The sequence below is a fragment of the Panthera onca genome, chromosome B1, assembly GCF_046562875.1.
Source record: "Panthera onca isolate mPanOnc1 chromosome B1, mPanOnc1 haplotype 2, whole genome shotgun sequence".
Lineage (NCBI taxonomy): Eukaryota > Metazoa > Chordata > Mammalia > Carnivora > Felidae > Panthera > Panthera onca.
The window spans coordinates 56,379,047-56,399,769 of record NC_138342.1 but is presented as its reverse complement, the minus strand read 5'-3'; the positions used below and the strand labels follow the sequence as shown (position 1 = coordinate 56,399,769).

Below are 20,723 nucleotides of genomic sequence, written 5' to 3'. Positions count from 1 at the left end.
ACTAAATAGTAAGCTGTGGAGTACAGAGAATCTGGCTAATGGTATTTATATTTCCAATGGCTGTCTCACTGTATGATCCTTTTGTGGTCAAGTGACAGCCTATGCCTGCATGAACACGAATTTCAGTATGACCCGTATGTTCGCAAATGATTATACAAGGAGTTGTATTTATTCGCAATTGTTTCTTTCTTATCTTTGAAAGAGCTTCTTTATTTCTATTGTTGTAGGGTCCCCTCCCTAAAAAAACAAACAAAACAAACAAACAAACAAACAAAAACAAACAAAAAAAACAAACACATGATCTAGGAATTCCACTTTGGCTATTTATCCAAAGCAACTGAAATCAGGATATCAAAGAGACACCTACATTCCCATGTTCATTGTAGCATGATTGTGCAACAGCAGCCACAGTAGCAAGATGTGGAAATAGAAGTGCCTTGATGGATGAATACAGAAAGAATATGGAGTATATACACACACTGGAATATTATTCCTCTTTTTTTAATGAAATCATGCCATTTGGGGGAACATGGGTGGTCCTGAAAGATATTATGGTCAATGCAATAAGCCAGACCTTAGAAATGCTTAGAAATGCTTAGAAAGATAAGCATTGTGTGGCCTCACTTATTTGGAGAATCTAAAGAGTCAAACTTACAGAAGCATAGGGTAGAATGGTGGTTCCAGGGGCTGGTGTTGGGGCAATGGGAACGTGATGGTCAGAAAGCACTGTTGTGGTCCTGCCTGATAAGCAAGTTCTGGAGACTTCCTGTGCAGGGTAGCAGAGTATCTATAGTCACCCAACTGTACAGCATACTTCCAATTTGCTAAGTGATTAGATCTTATGCTAAGTGTTCTTACCACACACATGCACACAAAATTATAATCGCAATAAATGATGAAGGGGGTGGGAGAAAATGGGAGGCAATAGATAGGTCTCTGATTTTGATAGCGGTGATGGTTTCCTGGGTGTGTACTTATCCCCAAACTCATCAAATTGTATACATTAAATGTGTACCGCTTTTGCATCTCAAACTCTATCTCAGTGAAATGGTTTTAAAAATAAAAAATAAGTGGGGTGCCTAGGTGGCTTGGTCGGTTAAGCGTCCAACTTCGGCTCAGGTCATGATCTCACGGTCCGTGGGTTCGAGCCCCGCGTCGGGCTCTGTGCTGACAGCTCAGAGCCTGGAGCCTGTTTCAGATTCTGTGTCTCCCTCTCTCTCTGCTCCTCCCCTGTTCATGCTCTGTCTCTCTCTGTCTCAAAAATAAATAAATGTTAAAAAAAATTAAAAATTTAAAAAAAATAAAAAAATAAGTTTGTATTGTTTTAAGCCCCTAGGTTAGTGATAATTTGTTGCAGCTGCCATAGGAAATGAATACAGGTGGTGTGGGGGTATTATAAATAGCCTGGGCTTTGGAATCCAACGGACCCAAGTATTGATTTTTTTTCTGTAACGATATACTTATTGTGCAATTTGGGATGAGTAACTTAATTCTGTTCAGTGCTGGATTCTTTCTCTGGATGTAATCATACTACTTCAGCAGGATTGGGTACAGATTTAATAAAATTACTTCTGGGAAAGCATAGAAAGTGATAATCTCAAGTATAGAAACTGTTCTTACCACACACCTGCTGCCATTTTTAAGCTTTTGCTCTTTGTCAGACTGTGTATATGTGCCTTACGTTCGTTATTACGTTAATTCTCCAGCAACACCTTTAAGTTGTCATCACACAAGAGAAAATAGGGTTCAGACAGGCTTAATTCCTTGGCCAGAATCATGTCACCAGGAGATGAGAGCCATAATTGAAACGTGAAAAAAATATGTCCATGTAAGTTTATCTACAGGAGAGGTAGGCCACACTGATCAGATTCTTTAAGGCTCATACTTGAAAGTACCCTCTTTCAAAGAAAACCACAAAGCAGAGTTATTTCTAGATGCCTAATGTATTCATTGTGTAACTGAGACATAGGTCATTGGAGTCACACTGCATTTGATCTTCTGTATAAGTAACATTTTCATTGTGGTCACAAATACTGGGTGTATATAGTGTGCGGTGTGTGTGTGTGTGTGTGTGTGTGCGCGCGCGTGTGTGTTACAGGGACAACCTACCAGATATACATTGGGTGTATGTAAAGAGTGAAAGGCAGAGGGGACAAAAATCACTGTTTTCATTCAGGTTAGATTCTGTATAAGGACAAGGTGAAAATCACTAAGATTCAAGGAGGAGAACACCAAAGAGCTCTTTGGTATCCGTTAAATTTCAGAAGTCTCTTACACACCCAGTGTGTAAGGTGGAGGGCCAAAAGGCCCATAACACACCCAACTCAACATTCTGCCAACTTCCTTTCCTCTCTGCTTCTTTCCTCAGCTTCTGAGTCTCAGCACCCTCTTTTTTGCTCCTTTCAAATATCTCCGGTCCCTTCACACCTCTCTCTGCTGTGTGCAACCCTATAGGGTTTGGGGATTGGCCTTTAGTTTGGGCTGATTTTCTCTGGAACAGAAGCCCTGTATCCATGAATTTTGGTGAGTAAAATGTTGCAGCAAAATATTGTCATTCAGCGTAATTTGTAAACTTTAAGTTGTCAATATTTACAACCATTGTACAGCTGAGATGATCTTTCCAGCCACTTGCTAAAGTGGCTTGCTCATTAGTTTTCCTTGTGAGTATGTTTTAAATGAAAGGCAAGATTTTGAATAGTATCCCAGTGATTTCATGCAGGTTGCATGAACTGGAAAGTCCTCTAGCAGAAAGCATTTCAAGGCTAAAATGAGATTGCTTAGATGATTTTCATGCCCCTTAAATAACCACCCAGGTATGTCATGAATTGCTATGTCATAAACTACTTTCTTCCATAATTATTGTCCCAGAAAGTTATGAAATAACCACTTGTCATTCTCTGGAAATGTTGAGATGGTAAAGAATATTATGAGTTTTGGCATATAATAGTTGCAGTAAAATTATACTGGGAATCAAAATAAAGATACGTGGAAAAAGTTCAGTGTGTCTCTCCCACCAACGATATACTGACATCCTTACCCCAGTAACTCAGAATGTGACCTTATTTGGAAATATGTGCTGCTATGGATGTAATTATTTGGGAGAAGTTCACACTAGAGTGGAGTGGGCACTAAATTTGACTGCTATCCATTTGACTGCTGTCTTTATAAGAAGATATGTATATATATATATATATATATATATAGAGAGAGAGAGAGAGAGAGAGAGAGAGAGAAGATAGATTTGAGATAAGAGAAACAGATTGAAATCATGAATTTACAAACCATGGAATTTTAGGATTGCCAGTAAGTTGCTAGAAAGTATGTAGAGTTGAGGAAAGATTTTGCCCTGTCAGAAAGAGCAAGTCTTTTCCAACAGTTCTATGAGAGCATAAATTTGTGTTGTTTTTAGCCACGAGTTTTGAAAATCTGTTATGGCAACCCATGGAACCAAATACAATGGGAGAACCAGTACATGCTTGATCAATCAATTTATTATGGGTGATGAGTTTTTAGACCAATTTTATAATGCAATTAACACAGAAAGAAAAAGGGAAATTTCAAAGAGTTCAGAGACTACCATTACTTTTGCTTTAAAAATATTGAACATTGATCTCAGGTCGTGTTGCTCTTGTAACACTATTTGATTGGACTTCTTTTTTATTTTGAAAAGCCAGAATTTACTGATGGCTCCATTATTTTTAAATTCTGATATACTACATACCATAATAAAAGTAAAACTGTAGTGTTTTAATTACTTTTCACATGATTTTAAAAGTACTTTGGGTGTATTCATTATACCCGGGCTACAAAATTTTGCTAGGTGGGTAAAGGACTTTTGAATAGGAAGAATCATCAGGAAAGACAGCAAATAGGACTTTCCACCAAGCCTGTGGATAAAGAGAAAACATTCTTTTTATTAAATTTGAACTACAGATCAAGTCATTGCTAATACCCTTATGCTTTCTTGTTTTTTGATTTGTATCTAAATATATTCCCCTGTGACTGACCAGGTGTTCACAGTTGCCCATTTGTTACCCTTTGCTTGGTCTGGATTAGAGGCTTAAGAGGCTTCTCTCCTTCCTATAGGCTCTGAGCTCTGTTTAGCCCAAGTCTGAAGAAGCAGTAAGGATGGAGCGTGCCCCCCTATAAACTTATCCTGAGAATCAGCTAACCACAGTGCACACTTTCTCTCAGATCCTACTGGTTTCCCCCTGCTTGCCCAAGTTCCCTTCAAAAGTTTCTGCTGATCTTTGCTTACTTCTCTTTAGGCAGTGAAAGAAAAGGTTTCTCTGTTGGATTTTGAGACACTTGGCAGATTTCTGAGGTTTAAGCATTCTCCCCATTTAGGCAATGGGTTCCGTTCCGAATAAAGTCTTTCCTTAACTAAGTTTGGGTTTGCTTTGATTTGACATGACACAAGATCCCTTACCAAAAACTGGGCCTTGGTTAAAATCATCCACAGAGAAAAGCTGACTAGAATTGTTCTCAAATACTTATATAATCAGACTCTGCTTTAGAGTAAATTGCTACCATCTCGATTAGTTTTTTAAATTTTCCTCAAGCTTTTATATCTCATCCTGAATTATTTTGGTAGTTTCTCAACGGCCTTCTTCATTGTCTATCTAGATTCCTCTCTCTCCAGCTGCTATAGACCTGCTGGTAAAATAGGCCCAAATACTTCTTTCTGAAATGATTTTCTGTGTGTGTTTTTACATCCATCTTTAAAACTAGATAATGAGCTGTGGAGTGCAGAGATTCTGGCTAATGGTATTTATATCTCTAATGGCTGTCTCACTGTTGCTCGTGATCTGGTCAATTAATAGCCCATGCCTGAATGAACATGAATTTCATTTCAAACCTTATTTTCTCAAATAATGACAGAAGGATTTGCATATATTTCCAATTGTTTCTTTCAATCTTTTAAAGAACTCCTTGATTTCCATATCTTCAAATTTACTATGCAAACTAATTACATACTAAGTAATTACATTTCTTGGTACTTTAGGGGGTTAAGGAATATTGAATCATTATTGAAAAATTGATTAAATGAATTTTTATCTTTTTTGTTCCCTAGTCACTTTTCAATCTGAATACTATGATTTCACACTTAACATAACCAGAGTATTTTTAACATTCCCTACTTAGACCAAGCAAAACATAGGCACACGGCAAAATTCCCTGAGGGAAAACACCACCACCACCACCACCACCACCACCACCACCACCAACAACAACAACCAAAGCCAAGAAACAGATGGGAAACAACAGAGCACTGTCTTTCTGAAAGGAATATTGCTGAGCACTTTTACTTGCTAATGCAATGTTGACAACTTCATCCATTTTTTTTAATCCTTCCTTGATTTAGTCTTTCATTCAACTTATCATCAAATCTGTTGATTGCCTTTACTAAGGGTCTCTTTCTCATATTTCATGCAGACTCTTTCTATCACCGACCTATTTCTGTCTCTCCGCCCTTCAGCATAACTATAGCCTACTCGTTTCATCCATGTTAATCTCTCCCAAACAATATTTTATTTAATTACTTAAATTTCTTTTAAGTTTATTTATTTATTTTGAGAGAGATGGACAGAGCTTGAGCAGGGGAGGGGCAGAGAGAGGGAGAGAGTGTGTTCGTACTGTCAGTGCAGTGCCAGACATGGGGCTTGAACTCACGAACCACGAGATCATGACTTGAACTGAAATCAAGAGTCAGTGGCTTAACCGACTGAGCCACCCAGGCACCCCATCTCCCAAAAGATATTTTAATATATCCTTCCTTGATCAAATATTATTCATCTATTACCTAATGGTTAGGGAGTCAAGTTCAGATTCTTTGCCCTATCTTCAATGGCAATAGGGAATTAAATTTGAATGAAAACCCCATGTGCACTTAATTATAATTCAAATCCTTGGGAACTATTTTTACTCTGAAATGTAGGGCAGTCTTATTTTTCCCCCAAAATATTGCTTAATTTTATGGTGAAATATTGAATCATTCATAGAATTCATAACATTCAATGTTGAGTTAGATAAAATTGACATTCTAAAAGCAAATTGGTAATATCTCCTTTCCTTCTTGTTGGCATTATATTCGACCAGTTGTCCCTATCCTATTGCTTGTCAGAATCCCCAAGGAAAAGTTTCAAACTTTATTGTGTTATGAATCTTATAAAAATATAGGTTCTGATTGTATAGGTCAGGTTCTGATTGTATAACTTTCTGACAATTGATACAGCTGCTATAAAGATTAAATTTTAGAAGAAAACGTTTTTTTTTTTAATTTTTTTTAACGTTTATTTATTTTTGAGACAGAGAGAGACAGAGCATGAACGGGGGAGGGGCAGAGAGAGAGGGAGACACAGAATCTCAAGCAGGCTCCAGGCTCTGAGCTGTCAGCACAGAGCCAGACACGGGGCTCGAACTCACGGACCATAAGATCGTGACCTGAGCTGAAGTCGGCTGCTTAACCGACAGAGCCACCCAGGCGCCCCAAGAAAACGTTTTAAACAATATTAGGCACAGATTTAGGGGCAGGGCAGCCTGCCACCTGCAATTATAACAATTCTGACCAAGGTCGTTTATGAAATGTGTTTTAATAGTTTCACCAATTCAATGAATTGGCTCAATAGCATCATAATGCCTGTTTTGTCCATGAGAAAATGAAGATTAGGAAAGATTAGGAATAGCTCAAGGTCATGAAACAGTAATTATCATAAGCAGGACGAAGATAATGGTGTTCCCATTCTCACATCCCAGCCCTTAACCATACCAGGACAGAAGATTTCTTTTGGAAACATGTTAGTAAATAACTTACATTTTAGGAGAGCCACACCAGCAACTGGGGCTGCTTTTGGTTTAATACCTGGCTTTTGTTTTTTCTTGTTTTCATGTCACCATTGATAGTTCTGAAGAATATAAAATGTTACTAGACCCAATTTACCTCTGGAATCATATCCTGGGATTACGGAGCAAAATTGAAAGGAGGTGGATAAGGAACTGGTAGGTCATTTATTGGAAGTATCCAAGGATATTGACGTGGCTGATTTAAATACCATCTCTAGATAGAAACAAAATAAAAGGACAATTGCAGAGAATTGAGACAATGACCGTGTAAACCTATTTCACAATAATTTTCATTAAAAACTTAGGTTGTTAATGTTGGTAGGAACTTATACATCATCTGCATGATTGTTTTTTTTTAAACTTGGGTTAGGCTTCCCTTTTTTAAATGTTTAGAAGAAGATAAAAATGATAAAACATTTACTTTTTACTGTTTGTTGACAATTTTGCCATTTCATAATACATGTGGGGCCATTGATTATAGCCAACCACTTACAAAAGGTTTCCATATTCTTTATAATATTACCTTCAAGCTCCTACTTCAAGCTTCCTACCCCCTTGAATATTCCAGGGAGAAGGAAAGTTACTAATCCAGGTCAGGTGGAGCTGCTACTTTGACTTTTGACTTACAATAAGCTTCCTCTCTCTTAGTAGTCCCATATTCTTTAATATTAACTCTGTTAATCCAAATGTTCCTCATCTCTCTTTCTAATTCTTATTTGGTGCCAATTGGCCAATTTTGGTGCCAATTTATCTATTTATTATATTACTAAGAATTTTTGAGACCTTATCTCACTGATATGACATGTCAAAATAATAAGGGATATCAATAGTACATTTTACTAAGAAAAATGTTAAGTAACTGAGGTTTTCTATCTTACTTAACATGGTCATTTAACTTAACCTAATGACTTTATCACTCTCCAAAAGAATCAGAGGGTGGAGACACCACTTCATACATGTTATTAGCAGCCTCTATGCTCCGTTAGGTATGTATTGTACTTAAAAGAATTACAATTTCAGCTCTTTTTCTGGCCAATGCAATTATTTGTCAGACAGAGATACTTAAGTATCAAGAGAATAGTTGGCTTCTTCAGGGTGGCCTTACAAGTTTCCATTTAATTGTTACTAGTTGCACAAGACTTGGGGTCTTTTACCAGTGTATCATAAATAAGTAAAATCAATGTGTACTTTAATCATTAATTATATGGAGATGATTCAGAGATGAGTATTGATTCTTCTCATAGAATAAATATTCACGAACAGAATACGTCTGTACAAAACCACATTATCAAGGGAATACTCACAAACCATGGAGGATACCTTCCATGTCTCTGCTAAAAAAAAAAAACAAATTAAAATGTTAATACATGCTTAATTATCAAGTTTACCAGTGAATGAAAGTGTCTTACCTCTTCAGATGAATCAGCTCCCTGGGAAAAAAGAAAAAATAATAATGAACACCTTCATTTTATAACTCCAAATTGAGTGTAAAAATGCACCAAGCTGCCATAATTATGATTAAACATAATGAAGACAAAGTCTTAGTTGCTGATACACTAAACTAGTTTTTGTTGTTGTTGTAGTTGTCTAATGACATCTTTAAAATGAATGAAGAGTAGGTTTTGTTATAGTTAATTTATTACATTCTAATATCAACTCACACTTGCCCAATTTTGTGTGTGTGTGTGAAAGGAAGAAATACCAGTCATGTATGAATGGTAGAGAAATTGAAAAGCTATACTTTGGACTTGTTTAAAACAATTTTTTTAACAGATATGTTTCATGTAGGTTAAGAGCTACTTATATGAAAATGTTTTATGTGATTATTAATAGAGTCTGGTATTATGTTTTTCTCTATTCTTGAATTTTTATTTTTCCAACTTCTGTCATTTTACAAAAAATAAATTTACTGTGATACCATACACAATCTTTTTGAAACATCCACTAGACTTTGTCGGATTAGTTGGAAAAGTATTATTATTTCTTGATGAATTTCTCTGTAACTAGACACAAAGAATACCAAAGCAAAAGGGACCATTAATTTGAAAAGAATAATAATAAAAAAAAAGAGGGAGGACAATGAGGAGGATATGAAGGAGAAGTAAGAGGAAGAAGAGAGGGAGGATGAGGGGAAGAACATAAGGAGGAGGCTGATGAAGAGGAAAAGAGAGAGGGGACTGAAGACGTTAGGAGGAAAAGGAGGAGGAGAAGGAAGTGAAAAAGGAGCAGGGGAATCAGGAGGGGTGTAGGTAGAGTAAGAAGACAAGGAGGAAAGGAGAGGGCTGAAGAGCAAAAGGGGAAGGAGGAGAAGGAGGAGGTTAGAAGACGGAGGAGGAAAGGGAGGAGGTAGAGGAAAAGGAAGAAGTGGAAGAAGAAGAAAGCTTCTAACAGGGCAGTTTTACCTGGTGACACACAAGTAAATGACAATACAGGCAGGAGCTCCTGAAATTTGTTTGGCCTAGACCTTATAATATTTAAATGTCTTTTATTAGCTTCTCAGTCCCACATCTTTATGAAGCTCTTTAAAAATTTTTATTTTTACATTAAATTGATTACATTTGAGTGTCCATGTTAGTTTAGTGTGTGTACTCAAGATTTATTGTAAATCCTTAATGAACATATTTAGATTGATTAAATGAAAATGCCCATATAAAAACTTTAAAATTGTTAAAGCCATGTTCAGGAAAATGCAAACATAGGTGAAAATACAATAAGGAGAATCCTTGGATAACTACTAAAAACATATTCTTCAAAATTCCCGGATATACTTACGATCATGGCAACCATGAGAGCCATGATAAAGGCAAAGACAAGGATCTTCATATTTGGCTGAGTCCTGTGAAAGCATATGTGAAAATCAGTAGCACATTCATTCCTATATTTATAATACTGGAAATGCAAAGACAATTGAAACACATTGCCTGACATTAGGGAACCTTAGAGACTGGTGGGGACCTTGATTAGTAAAGATAAGCACCATGATATGGAAATAGTAAGGGCTATGGAAACACTCAAAAGGGACATCTTGAACAGACCAAGAGGATGGGGGCATTAAAGTAAAGCAAAAGCGAAAATTGTGCTAGGCTATATAGGATAAGTAAGGAGAGGTGCTGGGAACCAGCCAAGGGACACAAACGAGAGAGAGGATTGCATGTTGGAAATGACATCACTCAGCATGTAAGGGGGACACTGATGGAAACAGACTGGCTTCTTAGATTGTTGTGAGATTATAGGGTCCACAGAATGACAGGAAGAGAGTTAAGGCAGTGTTTAAAGAAATGTTTAGAAGGAAAAAAGGCAAGCAACAGGGACTGATTTTATAACAGAGTGCAGGAAAATGAGCCAGGTTCCTGGCTTGAGAATGGTGTAGATGATGTGACCCTGGTATTAGAGCATGAATGATACCTGGCAGAGAAAAATCAATTTGAAAAGAAGTTTCAGGGAGAACATCTGTAGATACTTTGATAAATTGAATTTGTAAAAACGATATGCTTCTCCAAATTTTTTTCTTTAACCAAATTAATGCTATCTCAGATTATTTGGTATTGGTTTGTAATTCTCTCTATGCAAGTGAGCACAATTTTACTGCTGTTGAAAAAGAAAGAAAATAGATTACTTATTTCTGAATTGAAGACATATAAATAAAAACATTTTCAAACTATAAAATAAATAATAGGTATTGTCTTTTTTTTTTTTTTGAAGCCACCAGTTTAGGCAGAACAAATAGTAACAACTTATGTCTAGTGACGGAAGAGACTGTTTTTCTGCTAAATAACTCTAAATATTTAACATATGAAATAGAACTAAGGCTGATAGCATTTTCCATGTTCCTAACTGCTTATTTGGCCTTATTGGTTTAAACCAGAACTGTTACATTACATTAAACAAATTATAAAAATTAAATCTTCTTGGTGAAGTTTTTCTATCATCTACTAGTTAAACCAAATATTCAGTCATATGATACAATATAGGGTGTAACTTTTAGTGTTATTACTGGCATTTTGTTGAAAGTAGAGGATTGAGAGAAATTTGCAGAAGGCAGTCTTGCATAGATAGATAGATGATAGATAGATAATAGATACACAGAATGATAGATAATACATAGATAGAATGATAGATAGATGATAGATAGACAGAGGTGGGCCTTTGAAAAAATATTTCTCAAGGAACACAATGATACATAGTATAAACTTTTTTAAGCCAAATTATGATTAAAATGAAAATGAGTTAAATGAAAGAAATTATTAAATTAAATAGTCCTTTATGCCATGTTAATGATGCAGAAAAACAACTATTTTGAATGATGAAAAGAACAAAGAAAATGTTATGGACAATGAATTAATGCTGGGAATAAAGTAATATTTAAAAAAAGATGACTTAAACCTTTGAAATACACACATTTCCAAAGGAGAGCTGACAGTATTCAAGAATTCATTTTCTCATGAAATTTAAACTCCAACTTTAAGCTAAAGGTAAAAGTAATTATTAACAAAGTCAATGTCACATATTTAGTCAAAGAAATAAAAAGGCTTTTAGAAAATCCCACCAGCACAGGTGATGGACCATATCTCTTCTATTTTCCACATCATTCTCTTTATACAATCATTGCTGTCAATTCAGAGGCACTGAAATCCTGAACTCAAATTTAGATCCTCACATCAGGTTATTATGTCTTTCAATTGTTTCTTTATGACAAATTATCAGTCAGTAATATACATTTTATAAATGGTTTTCAACTGATTCTAGCAAACAAAGATAAAAATAAGACATCATATTTGATTGTACATGAATATATTACCTGATATCCAAGATAAGACTCAAGAGTCAGAGGCTGAAATTCTGAAGCCCTGAGAGATGATGTGCTTTTCCTGAGAACTGATTTAAATACACTAATCCTCCATGTGTTATTCTAAATCATGTCAAATATGAGATCATATTATAAAACTGAAAATAATGCTGAAAATCTGTCCCCATAGAAACCAAGATAAACAGAACACAGTGATTCACAATAGAAGGTTGTAAAGCAGATGGCCAGGAAACAAATGGATCCATTCAGTAAGAATCTCAGTGCTAGTCTAGGCATTTGTAAATAAGACAAAAGGAAAAGTTAGGCAAAAGAGTCAATCAAATGTAAAATGATGGAAATGGAAAAAACTTTCTTTGGAACACCATCTACCTTATTCCAACAAATATATGTCTGAAATAGAACTACTCAATGCCAAAAATGGTATCATTTAAAAATTTTTATCTGTCTAAAATGTGGTGGCAACTGTCATAATAAAATTAGTCTTCACTTATTTCAGTAGTTTGCTGCAATTTATTAAACTGTGCTTTTATTCTACTGACTTTGGAATATTTTAAATCTTAATGTGTATCCAAAATTTGGCAAAACTCACTAATCCACTAAGTGCTGTATGACAAAATAATTCTTATTTTCAAATCAAATGGCCATAGATGCTTAGTACCACAAATCTCACAGGTAACTGAAGCTATTTGTGGATTTAATTTATTTCCTCTGAATCTTTAAGGGTTCGTGTTTCTCTGTGAAAGCCATGTGTACATGATTACAGTAGATAGAAGGGAAGTTTCCTTTCACTTAATCTCTAGGTAAATTTGTATAACAATTCATGTCTTTTCTACTGGTTAAATAATTCACTGTAGTTAGAGCCGAATATGAGAAAATCACTTTAGGGTTTGTAGATTTTTTGTCCTAGTCCATTATTACTCAAAATGTGATCAGAGGAACCATCAGAATCAGAATCACCTGAGAGTTTGTGGAAATGCAAGTTAATAGGCCTTCTTTCAAGACTGACTGCATCAGAAGCTTGGAGGCAATTATTTGTGTACCATAAAGTTTTAAAAACCAAATGATAGACTCATAAATGTATTATTTGTTTATAGTTATAGACTAGATACTATAAAGAAAATTTAAGTTTTAATTATTCTCAGGTGTTTTAAGAAAATATTCATTAGGTAAATCTTCTGTGCTATATTTGAGCCATCTATTAGAAATTGTTGTTATTCTCTGGGTAGTATACAAAACATTACAAATGTTTTATAAGGTGAAGAAAGAATTGTGATCAAATTCAATTTATTTTATATTCTTCATTGATTTCTAAGCCCTATAGATATAAGGTTTCTTCTCAAATGCAAAGCAAAACTAATCTTTAGTATATTCTCAATGGAAAAAAAAAGATATATAGGGTTTAGTAAGTATAAGTCTGATTTTTAATTTTTTTTAATGTTTACTCATTTCTGAGAGACAGAGAGAACAGAGCGTGAGCTGGGGAGGGGCAGAAAGAGAGGGAGACAGAATCCAAAGCAGGCTCCAGTATCTGAGCTGTTGGCACAGAAAGTGACACGGGGCTGGAACTCACTGATTGCAAGATCATGACCTGAGTTGAAGTCGGATGCTTAATTGACTGAGCTACCTAGGCACCCTGAAACAGGTCTGATTTTTAAAATAAGTCCTGCTTATTAATTTTGGAATTGTCATATGACTTCCTTCCTAAGTATTCTCTTTCTCTGTCCCTCCAAGTCTCACTTACTTTCTTCTTTCACTTAGGAAGAGAAGCATGGGGATTATGTGTGACAGTGGGAAATAAGAAGGTGGAATTTAAGCACTATAACCTTTTTGTATTTACTATGGTGCCGCCCTCGGGGACAGTAGTTCATTTTATAATATTGATGGGCCAGAACATGTCCTGATATTTTATAATTAAGTAAGACAGTTATCATTTCTTCTATAATCAATCACCATTCTGTTTGAAAATGTCAGGGTTTACATTTACAAAGGAAAAATAAATAAAGAGCTATTGCTATATCAAAATGTGACCTTCATTTGGAGGCATTATTATGTAAACAATGATGGGTATTTGTGGTGGTATTTTGCCGGATATATTTTCTCCCTCTCTTTCTTCTCCACATGTTATTTTTCGTCCTTATTCTTCATTTGTCTCACAATGAAAAAGTCTATGACAAAATCCATGATGTTTATTTATTTAACGTAAAAAACATTTTGTGCATATTCTCTTGTGAATCATGAAAATGAAGAGGGAATCCACAGTAGATTAGCAGATGTAGAGGAATGCATCAGTGGTCTGGAAGACAGGGTAATGGAAAACACCCAAACTAGACAGCAAAAAGCATAAAAAATTTTAATAAGTGAATATAGGTTAAGTGATCTCTTAGACAACATCAAAAAAAATGATCATTTGCATTATAAAGGTCTAAGAGGAAGACAAAGAGAAAGGGACAGAAAACTTTGTTATTTATCTATCTATCTATTTATTTATTTATTTATATTATTTGAAGAAATAATACCTCAAAACTTCTCCAACCTAGCGAAAGAAATGGACATCCAGGTTTAAATGCATAGAGAATTCTGGACAAGATGAACCCATAGAGGTCCACTCCAGGAAACACTAATTGAAATGTCAAAGATTAAAGATAAGAGAGAATTTTAAAGCACCAGAGAGAACCAAATGTCACATACAAAGGAAACCCTGTAAGTCTATTAAGTGATTTTTCAGCAGAAACTTTGTAGGCCAGAAAGGGATTATATGGTATATACAAAGTGTTGAAAGGAGAAACTCTATAACCAAGAATACTCAACCCTTCAAGGTTATCATTCACAACTGAAGGAGAGATAAAAAGTTTCCCAGAAAAACAAAAGGTAAAAGAGTTGGTCAACACTAAACTAGCCTTATAAGAAATGTTAAAGGGAGTTTTCTAATTGGAAAAGAAATGACCATAATTCGATGTAAGAAAATGTGGATAAAAAGATGTAAAATATGATAGCATATACATAAAAAGTAGAAAGTAAAAAAAAGAAGTTTTTTTTAGAATGTGTTTGAGCTTAAATGATCATCAACTTAATATAGACTGCTATCCATTCAGGATGGTGTTTATAATACTCATGGTTAACTGCAAAACCCCAAACTTATAAGAGATGCACAAAAAAAAGAGAGAAAAAAAACCTAAACATAACTACAGAAATCCATGAAGATTGAGAGCAAACGAGAGGGAAAGAATTGGTATATACACACACAGGTGCATGTATACATATGCATGCACACACATACGCACAAACACAAACAGGAATATTACACCGCCATAAAAAGAATTAGATGCTGACATTTACAGCAACATGTATGGACGTAGAGGGTATTATGGTATGTGAAATAAGTCTAATAGAGAAAAACAAATACCATATGATGTTACTATATGTAATCTCTGAAAACAAAAAAACAATAAATAAACATGCAAAAAAGGCAGATTCAAACCTATCAATTCAGAGAACAATCTGATTGTTTCCAGAGGGAAAGGGGTGGGAATGATGGACAATGGGGATTGCTAGTTACATGCTTCCAGTAATGGAATGAATGACCCATGGGAATAAAAGTCACAGCATAGGGAATATAGTCAATGGAATTATAGTAGCATTCTATGGCGACAGACGGTAGCTACGCTTGTGGCGAACACAGCATAACATGTAGAGGGGTGTATCTGTGTTGTACACCTGAAACTAATGTACCACTGTGTATCAAATATAATCAAATTTTAAAAAGAGAAATGGAAAAATTAGATCTTTTGTTCCTATAGCATTTATTATAGGATGTGTCCTTTTATCATAAGAGAAAAATTGTTTTTTAAAATAATTTCAGCACTATTTGCAGTGGCAGAAATATTGTCAGTTCATGGACTGTTGTATCTTCAGAGTCTTAGAATAATGTCAGGTATGTAGTACCTACTCTATGGATATTTGAATAAATAGATTTAAAAATGAAAGTAACGGGGCGCCTGGGTGGCGCAGTCGGTTAAGCGTCCGACTTCAGCCAGGTCACGATCTCGCGGTCCGTGAGTTCGAGCCCCGCGTCAGGCTCTGGGCTGATGGCTCGGAGCCTGGAGCCTGTTTCCGATTCTGTGTCTCCCTCTCTCTCTGCCCCTCCCCCGTTCATGCTCTGTCTCTCTCTGTCCCAAAAATAAATAAAAAACGTTGAAAAAAAAAATTTAAAAAAAAAAAAAAAAAAAAAAAAAATGAAAGTAGGCAGTACATGAATAGAAGAATTTTCAAAAACTTTTTGTTTATATTAATAAGCGTCTGAAAACTGTACATGTAAGTACATGGTAACCTTGTGACTTGGGTTATGATTATATAAAGTTTCTCTTAAAAAAACACTGGTAACCAGTCTGGGGTAAAAATATTAGATTGTCAAAGGCAGGGAGTCCATGTGAACTCTGAAATAAGTGTTTAAAATGATCCAGGATGAAGCCCAGGTGAATGGGAAAGTGTTGATGCCCAGTGGAAACAGGTGGGATGGAATGCTAAGGGGTAACCTCAAAACAAGATGATTCTTTGAAGTCCAGCAAAAAGTCCTCTTGATGTACTTGTTTCCCCTTCTCCAATATACATCACAAAGTGACTCTTTAGGCACAAATTGCAAGGCCATCAAGGCCTGTGCCCTGCCCTTTGAGCGCCTCCCAGCCCCTGCTGCTCTCAAGCCATGCTCAGCTCCCTGGAGTTCTCTCCTTACTCTGCACAGAAACCAGCCTCAGTGAAGTTGCTCTTTCTGTGCTCTTCCTCTGATGATTAGAATGTGAGCACCGTGAAGCCAGGATCTTTGTTTGGTTTTCTGTTGTACAATAACAACCAGAAAACATGTTTGGCATATCATATGTGCTCAATATTTGTTGGAAAACAGTCTAACCACCAATGGAGGGCCTTAAAATGTTTAGGTTCCCAGTGCCTGACTCACTGCTTATTGGGGTGATATTGTGGGCTCTCGTGTGGGCAGACAGGGACTGTGACTGCTGACTTGAGAATTTGGGTGAAAGTTGTTTAGAGTAGACACGTGGGAGCAGGAAGAAATCACAGAGATGTTATAGTGAGGACTAACCTGTGCTGAGGAACCACTGTAGTTGGGCCTATACACTGAAGCTTCTAAGGCATTAAGTCTACGAGGCACATGTAAGAGAGAAGGCCCTGTGAGTTTACAAAGTTACTCCAGTGCCGTCCACATGGCCTTAGTTAGTTGTTAGAGAACGGTTATTGTGGTAATAGTTGCCTGGTCTCTAAATATGAGGAATGGAAATAAAAACACCACACAGATAAAAATGCATCTGAAATTTTAATGTTTTGGCAAGAGATGTGGGGTTCTGTGACTCAGCCATCATGCTGCAGACTTCAGTTAATCGTCGATACAGTTAAAATGATACCGCAATCCAGATCTAGCATATCCAACATGAACCGAAAGGAGGAATACAAACAGTGTTACACAATCTTCCTTTGGCTCAGGAGTGTTGCCCTTTCAAGAAGCAGTCAACATATTGGTATGAGGTGATATGATAGATGAAGAAACTATATAGAAATGATTTTTCCAGTCAAGCCTATAAAGAGAAAATTCTAGATTAGCCATAAAATTTATATTCTAAAATATGCATATGTAATATGTGTACATTGTATGTGTACACATGTGTGCATAATACATATAAACATGCTAACCGGCATTCAGACAAGTAGAAATATAATTATTTACATTTAATAATAATTAATATTTATAAGTGCCAACAGAAAAGATTCTTAGCACGTATTATATATTCCAAATGAATAAATGATTGACAGATAATAGCCAGATTCTGCAATGGTTCTATTTACTGCCTGAAATAAGTGGGAAATATTTATATCTTTTAACACATTTGAAGGAATATTTTAATTTCCATCTACTGTTTTCAGCATAAAACACATTACTACTTCTTAAATGACTATGTCTTGACTTAATTTGAATCTATCTTTAAACACTTGTATTAAGCAAAATGTCCTTTGAATTTTTTTTTTAAATCTCTGTAAAAATAAATCCTTCATGCTTAATTTTATTAGATGCTTTTATGTATAGGTTTATTTTGTAAATCTTAACACTTAGGAAACTTCTTTATAAAGTTGTTTCTCTTTCTGAAGATAAAGTTGAGGATATGTGAGTCAGCATCTCATTTCTATCTATCAAGTCTCTCAATTAGTGGTATTCATGATAAGCTATTGCAAAATAGAAAATGAATGAATGAATGAATGAATGAATGACATCAAAGTGAATGTTCCTATTCAGAAAATACCACCACAGCCAAGCTTTTATCCATATCAATCATGTTTTTTTCTTCACATACAGTTATTTGGAAAAGTAGTCTAATCCCTTTTCATCATCAGGAGGACCAAACTGGTTCCGAGAGCCAAGCTGTGGACCAAAGCCATGAAAGGTAAAAACCACCCCTCCATGTCATCTCCAGCTGGCATGTGTGTGCAGCGTAGCCTCAGTCGTGGAGAGTTTCAGAGGCAGGACACTAGGGCTTGACTCCTGGGTTGGAATCCTGCCTCTTGCACTGATTACATGCACTGTGATCACGGGCATTTTTTAAACCTCCCTGTGCATTGTTTACACCACCTACAAATTGCTGTTAATGGTACTACCCTCAATGATGTGAGCATGACAGAGGGTTTAGAACTGTGGCTGACGCACGCTAAGCACTCAGTAAATATCAGGCTTTACCACAGGATTTGCCATTGCCCATTTTGCCATGTTGGCCACTTTATTATTTATTATTTTATTATGAACATATATGGGTTTTGACCAGGAATTTAAATTTGAAGATGTAACTTAAGAGAGTTGATACTAGAGTTCTCTTCACAAAAGAGAATTTTTTTGTTTTTGTTTTGTTTTCGCGTCTATATGAGATGATGGATACTTGCTAAATTTATTACAGCTATTTCACTTCCTTAATTTCAAGTGTTTTTATAAAATAAACTAATACATTCTATATCTTCTCATCTCAAGGAATGGCTGCCAGAATCAAGCAAAATATATACACCAGTGATTAGGAAATTAAAATTCAATACAATCCAAATCTTTATCACTATTGTTATGATTTTACATTGTTAAATTTAACTGTATGATTTTTAATTTTAACTGCTGGCCTAGGTTTTAAGTTAAATTGGATTTAATTTCTATGTGAGAATTTAGGATTTTTACTTATTTTATATCTTTATATGCTTTTTATCAGAAGGCCAGAAGGGGCACCTGGGTGGCTCAGTGGGTTAAGCCTCTGACTTCAGCTCAGGTCATGATCTCATGGCTCCTGAGTCTGAGCCCCTCATCAGGCTCTGTGCTGACAGCTCAGAGCCTGGAGCCTGCTTCAGATTGTGTGTTTCCCTCTCTACCCCTCCCCTGCTCATGCTCTGTCTCTCTCTCTCTCATTCTCAAAAATAAACATTAAAAATATTTTTAAAAAGGCCACGACATCTTACTTATTTAAAAATGAAACATACCAAAGTGAGAATGAATGGGTAAGTATTTTCCTTAAGGCGATTCCAAGGGTTCAGAGCTATCTGCTGTGGATGAACAGCCTGGAAATAGTGGGGGAAAGTGAACTTCTGTTGATACTGGTTGATTTTGACCTACAGAGAAATAAAATTATGAATCACTACTCACATAATCTCTGGCAGGGTGCAAAAGACAGACAGAGGCAAATGAACTCTAGCATTACCTATTTAGATAACTTATAAATTATTCTAAGTAGACCTGGCAAAAAGAGAGTGAAGTTACATAGAAATTACTGTAAACATATTTACATTATAATATTGAAAAAATCTGATGGGCATAGAGATCTGGCATATTGCCAGTCACATATTTTATGTACATAGAATCTTCCTGCTTTCAAGTTCTTTAAGCCTATTCCATAAGCCTTATTATAGGTTCTTGTATGGAATAAAGGTAGAATTAAAATAACTATGTCCCAGAGAATAATTTCCAGTGCTTATGAATGGGAAGCTATGTTTTGAATTGCAAAGGACCAAGTTTTGGGTAGATCCATGGCTATAATACACAATTCAGAAGAATGCTACTGGAATCATGTTGACAAAATATAAAGGGAAGTCTAAATACCAAAGAGAATTTCCTAAAATCAGACTGGTTTTCAGTTGGGAGGATTATGGTTGGAGATCACTGAAGGAAATCCTGCTTCTATTATAAAACCTCCAGAGGACATTTCGGCATTGTATAGGACAAAGATTAGAATAATACCTAATGCTGTTGGTGCATTTATTGTGTCCCTGGCATTCTCTTATGTAGTTTACATATATTACCCGAAATGATCTTCACAAAAGCCCCTCAGTCAACAGTTTATTTCTATGTTTACATTTCAGGTGACGGTAGTGTAGCTGACAGAGATTACGTACTTAAGAAATGTTACACACATAAAAACTGGTGCAGCTGGAGTTGGAATACAAATATCCTGACCCCTAGCCTGTGTCCTTTCACTGAGATACATGTGTCTCCAGCCACAATATTTGGTCTAAGAATGCCTGTGGTTCCAAAATAGTCTCCAAAAGACGTTAGTTTTGAGACATCAGGTCATGGCATCCTGTCCAAGAGAAGATGAAGCATAGTCACTGTACATGGGTTCCAGGGTAGGTCGTTTGGAAAAACCAAATATGATCCATTTTTGAGGTGTGCAACCGTTTCAAAGTCACTCAGATAATTGCTCAAAATCATTTTTCTTAGAGATCAATCCATACATAGCCACAAAAACAATGATTTCATATCCAGGATGGATACAGAAATATGTGACAGAAATATGATTTATGTTGAATGTGATGTAAAACATTTATTTGGAATGAAATTATTTGTTATGACTTATTTGGAATAAACTATAATTCGTGTGAAGGAAAAGTATAAGTTTATTAAAAGTTACCAGCTGTTTCAGGTAATTCTTTTCTTCATCATTCAGCTGAACTTCCTATTAAGAACCAAAAGCAACTTTGGTTATAAAAGTACAAAGGAAATCACTACCCGAGAAATTAAATGTATTTCATTTCAGGAAACATCGCTTAC

The 20,723-nt window shown here is 35.6% G+C and overlaps 1 long non-coding RNA gene across 2 annotated transcripts; it reads right to left on the bottom strand.

Moving 5' to 3' along the window:
* Nucleotides 1-3,473: 3,473 nt before the first annotated feature.
* Nucleotides 3,474-11,786, bottom strand: LOC145715409 (uncharacterized). 2 transcript variants are annotated; one of them, XR_014137531.1, is made up of 7 exons: nt 11,642-11,786; nt 10,249-10,431; nt 9,616-9,679; nt 8,253-8,273; nt 8,148-8,177; nt 6,941-7,057; nt 3,474-3,887 (listed from the first exon to the last, which is right to left on the bottom strand). It is a non-coding gene; the product is annotated as an uncharacterized LOC145715409 (long non-coding RNA). The 2 variants fall into 2 exon arrangements; XR_014137530.1 differs by lacking the exon at nt 10,249-10,431.
* Between the last annotated feature and the right edge of the window lie 8,937 nt (nt 11,787-20,723).